We start from the raw sequence: 10,321 nt of genomic DNA, 5'->3' as shown, positions 1-10,321 counted from the left end.
GGTAAGTCAGTCTTCAAAACGCATAAAAGTTATCTTCAGTTACTCTAAGGAGGTCACAACCACAAAGAAGGTTGAATGCTGAAGAACTGATACTTTCAAACTGTGGTGCTGAAGAAGACTCTTAAGAGTCCCTTGGACAGTAAGGAGATTAAATCATTCAGTTCTAAAGGAAATCAACCCTGAATATTCACTAGAAGGACTGATGCTGAGCTGAAGTGCCAATACTTGGTCAAGCTCAGCCAATAAGCTGGACATTTCTTTGTATCTGTAGTGTTTGGAATAGTAGCTCCCAAAAGATGTATCCACTCAGAACCTTAAAATGTGTCTTTATTTTGAATAGAGATCTTTACAGACATAATTAAGATAACCCTAATCTTAGCATTATCCTAGATTTGGGTGGGTCACAAATCCAATGACAAATATCCTTAAAAGAGACAGAAAAAAGTGCACAGAGGCATGTGAAAGAAGGGACTGTGAACACTGAGACAGAAACTAGAGTTACACTGCCATGAGTCACGGAATGGCTGGAGCCACCACAACCTGGAAGAGGCCGGGAAGAGTTCTCCCCCTACAGTCTGCAGAAGCAACATGGCCCTGTCAACACCTTTTTGGACTTCTGGCCTCTAGAACTGTGAGAGTATACATTTCTGTCCTGTTGTTTCAAGCCCCCAAGGTTGTGGTAATTTGTTACATACAGAAGCACTACAAAACCAATATAGTATCCATTGCTAAAACAATACCCTTTGCACTTACCAAAGCAAACTGTCAACTCCCTATGATTTTATGTCTCTGAGCATTCATTCTTCAAAAATGCTCATTCACGTCTTTCACAAAACTACAATAAAGCCCCAGAAGGAAGAAAACAAGAAACGGAAATGGATGATAGGCAAGAAAAAAAAAAGAGGTGCCTAAGACATTTTAAATTCAGTTTATTATTTTTCTTCTCCTGATTTTATATAAAAAGAAATCACTACACAATAATTTTTCCATGAAATCCAAGTTATCTAATCTACTTAATGGTCAGATACTTTAGTGAAAGGGTCAATAATAATGTTCTCCTATCAGTTGTATAGACTACCTATTGTAATGCTCTTCTTGTAAAATGTGTTCTGCTCACATTAGCTTAATGGCAGTGGAACCCCAATGACCATGTTGCTGTATATTGACTATCTCCATTTTAAATAAACACAATTTTATCTATGACAAAGTCCTCTGTGGTTTAGGGAGACTGTTTAGGACAGCTTTTCTCCACATGTTGGCTCAGCATCCCAGAATATTTTGATCAATGGCATCTCAGCATCAACCTGTACTTCCATAAATGCCACAACAGGAAAAGACAGCAGAAGGCAATCTTTCACTGGCAATTATCTGTTTCTGATTGGAAGTGATATATATCATTCACATGTATTTGATCAAATAAAATCAAAGCTCAAGGTAGCAAGGAAATGAAATCCTCCAGTGTTCCCAGAAGGAGAAGAACAGGAATATTGACAGAGGCTACCAAAATAAACAACTGTTTCTCATTCTCATCTATTTGTATTCTTGCCTGACCATAGGTCTCAAAGGTAACTGAAGTGACACCTAAATTCTCTAATTATTTATTGTTATACTAGAAAATGGGCTTCCCTGGTATGTAAAGAATCCTCCTGCAATGTAGGAGACCCTGGTTTGATTCCTTGGTTGGGAAGATCCCCTGGAAAGGGATAGGTGACCCACTCCAGTATTCATGGACTTCCCTGATGGTTCAGATGGTAAAGAATTTGTCTACAATGAGGGAGACCTGGGCTTGATCCCTGGGTTGGGAAGATCTCCTGGAAGAGGGCATGGCAACTCACTCCAGTATTCTTGCCTGGAGAATCTCCATGGACAGAGGAGCCTGGCAGGCTACAACCCATGGGGTCGCAAAGATTCGGACATGACTAAGCACAGCACAGCACATACTAGAAAATAACAGTAAGCTGAATGAATCACAAGCTGGAATCAAGATTGCCAGAAGAAATATCAACAACCTCAGATATGCAGATGATACTACTTCAATGGCAGGAAGTGAAGAGGAACAAAAGAATCTCTGACGAAGGTGAAAGAAGAGAGTGAAAATGCTGGCTTAAAACTCAACATTCAAAAAACTAAGATTGTGGCATCTGGTCCCATCACTTCATGGCAAATAGATGGGGAAAATGTGGAAACAGTGTCGGATTTCATTTTCCTGGGCTCCGAAATCAATGTGGATGATGACTGCAGCCATGAAATTAAAAGACACTTGCTCCTTGGAAGAATAGTTATGACAAACCTAGACAGCTTATTAAAAAGCAGAGACATCACTTTGCTGACAAAGATCCATATAGTAAAAGCTATGGTTTTTCCAGTAGTCATGTATGGATTTGAGAGTTGGACCATAAAGAAGGCCAAGCACAAAAGAATTGATGCTTTTGAACTGTGGTGATGGAGAAGACTCTTGAGAGTCTCTTGGACTGCAAGGATATCCAACCAGTCAATCCTAAGGAAATCAGTTCTGAATATTCACTGGAAAGACTGATGCTGAAGCTCCAATACTTTGACCACCTGATGCAAAGAGCTGACTCATTGGAAAAGACCCTGATGCTGGGGAAAATTGAGGGCAAGAGGAGAAGGGGCAACAGAGGATGAGATGTATGGCAATCACTGACTCAATAGTCATGAGTTTGGACATGTCAGGTGAATGGTATGTCAATGGACATGAGTTTGAGCAAACTCAGATAGTGAAGGACAGAGAAACCTGGCATGCTGCAGTTCATGGGATTGCAAAGAGTCAGACACGACTTAGCAACTGAACAACAAATACTAGAAAATAGAATCACAGTTCTAATCTTAGAAAAGAAGTTTTCTGAAAAAGAAGGAACATATCAAGAAATAGTCTTCTTGGGTATTATTCCTTATATTTTAGACAATGCTAATTTGTAGTATTCCCTTACAAATTAAATTACATTGTTATAATCATACCAAGATAACATGAAAGTAAAATTACAGTTCCTAAAATCATAGTTATAAAATTGAAATTCATTACTGAAATTGAATAATCAAATGATAATAAGGTATGTTTCACCAATATTTTACTGAAAGCAATGATAGGTTTTGTTTCCACTGGGATGATTTTTGGAGCCTTCATAGGAAAATGAGAATAAAAAGTATTAACAGCACAATGATCTCTGTCTAGTTTTTTCAGATGGATGACAAAGGTGTGAAGCTGCCAGCTTTATTTTTTTTGCCAGCTTTAATGGATAATTAATATTAACCAAAACTAATTAAATTGCATGTGGGCTAAGTTGCTTCAGCTGTGTCCAACTCTTTGCAACTCTATGAACTGTAGCCCACCATATCTGATAAAATCTCAGCATATCTAACTTTACCTTTTGAAGATATGTCCATTTTAAGTTAATAAATTTCCCAAATGAATGACTAATCTGAATTGTAAACATACCATGAACTATGTGCCAAAAAATAAATTTTCCCATAGGATCTGTATAACATGTTAATGATAGCAAAGAATGGTGGAGAAGTAGAAAAAGAAGGCAACTGGGTCATCTTAATGAAGAAGAAAGGAAGGAATACATTTCATGGAAGAAATCTTATAAAGGAATACAAAACTATTGAAAGCTGGCACAAAGATTCTGAACGGCACAAGGATATAAACTACAGCTAATAGCAGTCAGCATTATATTGCCTATTTTTAAAAAGTTATTAATAGAATGAGATTCTCCTTTATAAGACAATTTGTTTAGACAAAGAAAACTGAAAAGGCAATATTACCCCGAATCCAAGTCTTTTCTTAACACAATTGTGATTTTAAATAGGTTACAGTGAGATCACCTTGAAGCCAGGGACCTTACTTATCTTGTTTCACTCTTGCTAGGTCCCTAGTTTCTACAGCAGGACTTAGTATGCAGTAGGCTTTCCGTCTGTGCTTGTGGAATGAATCCATCAGTAAATATATTGAGTGTCCCTAGAGAACTTCCTAAGCCTGGACATGGGCACATAGGTAGTGTGAATTAGGGAAGAGAAATTCTTTTGTGACTCAATTTATCTTTCTCAACTTTATAATCTTGCAAACTTTACCTCATATTTAAAGGAGCTGGAAACTTGGCAGTATGACTTTTAAATTATTATTATTATTATTTTGCTGATTTTTGCCAGAAGCCTGGGGGGGTGATAATTAATATTTGAAAAGTTGCAGAAACATGCTCATCACCTGTTTTTTGAAACACTCTAAGCAACAGCTCTATATCAGTTCAAATCTCTAGAAACTTAACTACTAAATTTTACTAACTTCTTATAGAATGCTTCTATAAGGGGACTTTCATAGGATGTTTTCTGTATGTTTATTTGAATGTTTGCAGACAAAAATATGTTCATTTAATGCTTGTGTAACTTCAGAATTAAACATAGGAAATAAAATTTAACATTATGCTCTTGACTTAGTGACTAGCAAGTATAATATTTTTAACAAATATGTTTCATCTGGATTTGCAAAACTAATCAAACATACTCTTCAGTATATTGCTAAACCCTCACATAATGATCAGTAATCAACTGTTTGAGTTTACAGCAGAAAGAAGTATGCACTTCACAAAGTTATTGGAAAGGTTGAGAAAAGTAAAAATAAAGTGTCTTAAAACATTTGTGAGTAAATGGAAGGTGCTCAGTAAGTGTTTCCTAGTCAATGATCCTATAATAACAAATTCATTCCACATCAAGCTTTCTAGAACCAGAACTCAAAGTCATTGGCATCAGGATAGTGCCATAATGGCAACCAAAAAATAACTGTATATTTTAATACAAAAATTAAAATATCACCCTAAAATATATTTTAAATTACTTTTACTTAAAATGATTTTTTAAATTGCCCACTTTGAAACTTAAAATGTTAAGGAAAGGCAGATGGTTTCTAAAAATTTGCCTATAATTTTTTGTCCAGAGCTTGATGTTTCATTGTGAGATATAAACTTGAAAATGTCACTGTATTTTACTACATTAAGATACTATGTTAAATATGCTCAAACCTACTTAATATTTCAGTATTTCTTTCAAAAGTATCCTGCTATTTAAACCAGGGAATATGATTTGTCCCTATATGTGCTTGTTGTTTGATTCCAAGTTCCATTCAAGATGCAGCCATATGTAATAGAATAAAGATCTACAATAAACGGTAAGATTTGTTCTGACTTTAGTCAGAACACTTGGGATACAGTTTTTAAAGTGACATTTGAAAAGATGGTTAGATAAGTTAAAAATTTTAAAAACTAAACCTAAAGCTTGGGAGTTGAATTTACATTACCAGAAAGGTCCGAATTTGTTTCTGGGTGTTCATTTCCTCCCAACATGTTCAGACCTGAACAAAGACGGAGCTGAAAGCCATGAGGTCAGTGTTGGGCGGCCCTCCCCAGAGCACCCACCCCCTGCTGCGTCTGCTGAGAGTAAGACCAGCTCCCCACCATGACGGAGCACATCAGCTTGGGCTTCGTGGACCACATGCACCCTCGCTGGGCAGCACGGAGCAGCACAGCACCGTGTACAGCAGCAGCATGACATCAACAGGCTGGACACTGCACAGATGGTGATGATCAGGTAAACGTTCACATCCACTAACACCATTTCCGCTCCAGCAATGCCCGTCGAAACCCACAAAGAGGCCTTGAGCGCCCGGCTGCTGTCCTCTAACATGGTAGCCATGGCCATCAGCCCGGCTCACCCTCATCTTTCACCAGCAGCAGCAGGCGCAGTGCGTCCACCTTGTCCAGGGCGTGCATCGTGTGGATCTCACCACCTATCATTAGCTACAGCTCGTATGACAGCCATGCATGGTAGCCCCAAGTCCTTAAGACAGCCATGTGTTGTAGCCCAGTCCACTTCCACTGTGTGGTCCTTCGCCACCATGTGGCCCGCACCCACCTACCCTGCCACCAGCTGGCTCACCGCATGGCCCAGTCATCCAGCTTGGGAGGCAGCAGCACAGACATGTTGCAGTTCACATTGGCTACCTCCACGAACACGCTGGTTGTGGTCGACAGGGAAGGTGAGCACCTTACAGTCACCACCACCACATATTTTGACATGCTTTCACAGTCCAGGGTGCTGTCCAGCACCAATGAATTCTCATAGGTGGACACCAGCTTGAAGGGGATATGAGGCCTCAGGGTACAGGTCACCTACCCATTGACACCACAGTCACAGTTGGACAAGGAGATGAAGGCAATGACAGTGCAGAGTGAAGGGTCCCCTCTGACTGGTAAAGAGTATTATCATTTACATCCAGCACTCACTAAAACCTTGCAGTCATTTGATATTGGAGGACCTCTTTTATCAACTGAATTTTACCTGAATTTTAACCTGAATTTTGTAGCACTTCATTTCTTCATATTCAGTCTACCGATTAGCCTAATTTCCCCTGAGCTGGAATCAATTTTGAAGCTTTTTGTTTCTTTTTATGTCAAGAGGGATATCATTGCCAAAGGAAAAGGCAGTTGCACCATTTATACCTTCATCAGCATCACAGGTGTTTAATGTGATCACTAATGTTCCATTTGCTATAGTCTCTAATAAGTACACTGTGTACACATCCTGGGCAAACAATGGAGCGTCAAGCACTGTGATCAGCAGCTGAACTGTACCTTCTAGTTCTGGTTTGCTCCCGTCCCAGTGGCTGTCAATAATAAACGAAGTTCTGGTGTTTCTTCTTCTCCAAAGACTTCAATTCAGGTTAAAGTGACTTAGTTCACCACATGCCTGTACACCCAAAGAGAAATAAACCCTGGAGCTGAGGGTTAGAATAGCATTGATACCAATGTCTGTGATAGCAGTGCCCTCTATCGGGAAACGCGAATCCAGCAGATTCAGAAATAAATTAACCTGTTTCTCTTGCTCCAAAGACCAGAGGATTTTTATTAAAACATGCATCTCCACATCCACATGGAAAACCTGAGGCGGCCTGTCCACGATTACCTCCAGGTGGATACTACATTTCGCCCTCTGTCCACATAGCTTCTCCCAATAGATCCAAGAATTCACAAACAAAATGCCATTCTACAGATTCATCTTCAGAAGTTCCATGCGGCCTTTGGATGCAACCCATAACAGGCAAGGCACCAGCTCCGCCAGCTCCAGCTCCAGGTCCTGGGCGATGCGACCCATAAAGGTGCTGTGTTTGGCTTCCTCAGGGACCGAGAATGAATCTGGCCACTGCCTGTCCCTCAGGCTGTAAGGAGTAGAAGTGAGAGCAGCAGGCACTGGTGTCCCTGGTCACCTCTCCTTGAAAATAGCATTGAAAAAGCATTACGCCTTTCCTGTCACTCTCACTTTACTTTAAGATCTTGCTTTTTTAAAGCTTCATGTTTGAGATAAATTATCTCTTTACAATTTTTGTCTTCTCTCTGGTGGTGACAAAATGGAGTCTTCTTCTTTAGTTTTTGGTAATTAGTATATGGAAACATGAGCTTCCTTGGTGGCTCAGTGGTAAAGAATCTGCCTGCAATACAGGAGACTTGGGTTCGATTCCTGGGTTGGGAAGATCTCCTGGAAGAGGGCACAGCAACCCACTCCAGTCTTCTTGCCTGGAGAATCCCCATGGACAGAGGAGCCTGGTGAGCTATAGTCCATAGGGTCACAAAGAGTCAGACATGACTGAAGCAACTTAGCAGCAGCAGCAGCGTATGGAAACATAGGCTTCCCAGGTGGCACTAGTAGTAAAGAATCTGCCTGCCAATGCAGGAGATGTAGGAGACACAGGTTCCATCCCTGGGTCAGGAAGATTCCCCTGAGGAGGGCATAGCAACACATTCCAGTCTTCTTGCCTGGAGAATCCCATGGACAGAGGAGCCTGGTGGGCTGCAGTACATAGCATTGTAAAGAGTTGGACACAACTGAAGCGACTTAGCAGACATGTATATGGAAACATACAGAATCTCAAGGGACCATAGATAGCCAAAACAATCCTGAAAAAGAACAAAGCCAGAAGACTCGCACGTCTTGATTTTCAAAACTTAATACAAAGCTACAGTAATCAAAACTGTGTTACTGTCATAAATACAGATGCATAGACCAATAGGATAGAAAAAAAGAACCCAGAAAGAAATTCTTACATATATGGTCAAACGATTTTCAACAAAAGTGCTAAGACCATTCAAGGGGAGGAAAAACAGTCTTTTTAACAAATGGTGCTGGGAAAACAGGATGTGTTACTGTCATAAATACAGATGCATAGACCAATAGGATAGAAAAAAAGAACCCAGAAAGAAATTCTTACATATATGGTCAAACGATTTTCAACAAAAGTGCTAAGACCATTCAAGGGGAGGAAAAACAGTCTTTTTAACAAATGGTGCTGGGAAAACAGGATATGCTAAGTTGCTTCAGTTATGTCTGATTCTTTGTGACCCTATGGACTGTAGCCCAGCAGGCTCCTCTGTCCATGGGATTCTCCAGGCAAGATGACTGGAGTGGGTTGCCATGCCCTCCTCCAGGGGATCTTCCTGACCCAGGGATCAAACCCACATCTCTTATGTCTCCTGCATTGGCAGGTGGGTTCTTTAGCACTAGCACCACCTGGGAAAACAGGATATCCTCATGAGTTATACCCTTACTGAACACCACATACAAAAATTAACTCAAATAGATCCATGACCTAAATGTAAGACTTAAAACTGTAAAATACTTAGCTGAATATATGGCAAAAGCTTCATGACTTTCAGATTGGTGATGATTCCCTGTATGTGCTACAGGCAACAAAATAAGAAACAGACAAATTAGACTCCAAAAAAGTTGAAAAATAATTTTTCCATCAAAAGACACTATCAAGGACTTCCAGTTTCTAGTTCTGAATGTAAGAGGCTCTGAAATCACCACTGCATTCTAACAACAAAAATTGAGCAGACTGAAAAAAAGTCAACAATCTCTTTTGGGTATGTAAGAGAAGGAAGGACACAGGGCAAACCACTGCCCCCAAAATAAAAGAAATAGGGAAATACAGAAAGTCAGAGATTACTGACACAGAGACCCAAGAGCAGAAGCCACTATGGGAATCAGAGCTGGAGCAGGAGTATTTGAATTGTAATGCATAAATTGCTGGAGGCTCAATGTGTTAGAGTCTCAGAGTTGAAAAATCTAGGGGGAAGCAGTTTGAGGTGGAGGAGGGCAAAAATGTTTTGAAATTTATCTCCCAGAGCATGACCAGATTCCTACAGTAAATGTCAGGAAAAAATCCCCTCATGTTTCTGGCAGTGGGAGGGGAAAAGGAACCATTGTGAAATACCCAGAGTACTCTTTGCTTCTTAATGAGGTTTTCCCTCAGGGGAAACTAATTAATGGAAGTTTAATTATTTATTGTTTATTATCAGAGCCTAACTGACCTGAAGGAAAGGAAATACCCAATTCCAGCAGACTCTAACGCTTCGGCAGCACATATACTAAAAATCTAACCTTCCATAAGAAAGAAGAAAAATACCCAATTCCAGGGCATTCTAGCTATCCTGTCTGACCTGTGGTGGAGGGAATGAGAAACACTTTGTGAAGTTCATAGTGCAGAAGCATAAGGTCACTAAAAGACTGAGACCTAATCATAGGACTGTAGAATGTTTCCCTTCTCCCCACACCTCACCACCTCATTATGACTAGACTAGTTATAAAAGTTCTTTTTACCAGTTATATTATGTCCAACTATCAACAAAAAATTATGAGGTATACCAAAAGGGGGGGAAAACTCCATAATTTGAAGAGCAGAGCAAACATCAGAACCAGACATGACAGGAATGTTGAGATTATCAGATTGGGAATTCAAATCAACTATGATTAATATACTAATGACTCCAATGGATAAAATAGACAATATGCAAGGACAGAAGAGATGGGCAATGTAAACAGAGAGATGGAAGTCCTAAGGAAGAACCAAAAAGAAATGTTAGAGATTATTTTAAAAAGTAATGGAAATGAAAGATGACTTTGATGACTAATGATGACTTTGATCTTCATTAGTCAATTGGACATGGATGAGGAAAGAATCTCTGAGATAGAAGATGTATCAATAGATTCCTCATAAAACAATAAGCAAAGAGTAAAAAGATTTAAAAAAAACAGAACATAAAATCAAAGGACAGTGGGCCAAATTTTAAAAAGTATAACATGCACATAATGAGAGTACTAGGAGAAGAGAGAAAAGAAAAAGAAATATTTGAGATAATAATGACTGATAATTTCCTCCAAATTAATTTCAGACATCAAATCACAGATCCAGGAAGCTCAGATAATACTAAGCAGAATAAATGCCAAAATATCTACATCTAGGCATATCAGTTTC

The 10,321-nt window shown here is 39.5% G+C and overlaps 2 pseudogenes; both read right to left on the bottom strand.

The window, feature by feature from the left end:
* Positions 1 to 5,359: 5,359 nt before the first annotated feature.
* On the bottom strand, positions 5,360 to 5,807 carry LOC110129355 (protocadherin alpha-3-like; annotated as a pseudogene).
* A 92-nt stretch (positions 5,808 to 5,899) lies between these two features.
* Positions 5,900 to 7,295, bottom strand: LOC110129354 (protocadherin alpha-1-like; annotated as a pseudogene).
* Positions 7,296 to 10,321: the final 3,026 nt, after the last annotated feature.

Source organism: Odocoileus virginianus, chromosome 3, assembly GCF_023699985.2.
Source record: "Odocoileus virginianus isolate 20LAN1187 ecotype Illinois chromosome 3, Ovbor_1.2, whole genome shotgun sequence".
In the NCBI taxonomy this organism is placed as follows: Eukaryota; Metazoa; Chordata; class Mammalia; order Artiodactyla; family Cervidae; genus Odocoileus; species Odocoileus virginianus.
Note: the sequence above shows the minus strand (reverse complement) of the source record. Positions and strands in the feature narration are given on the sequence as shown.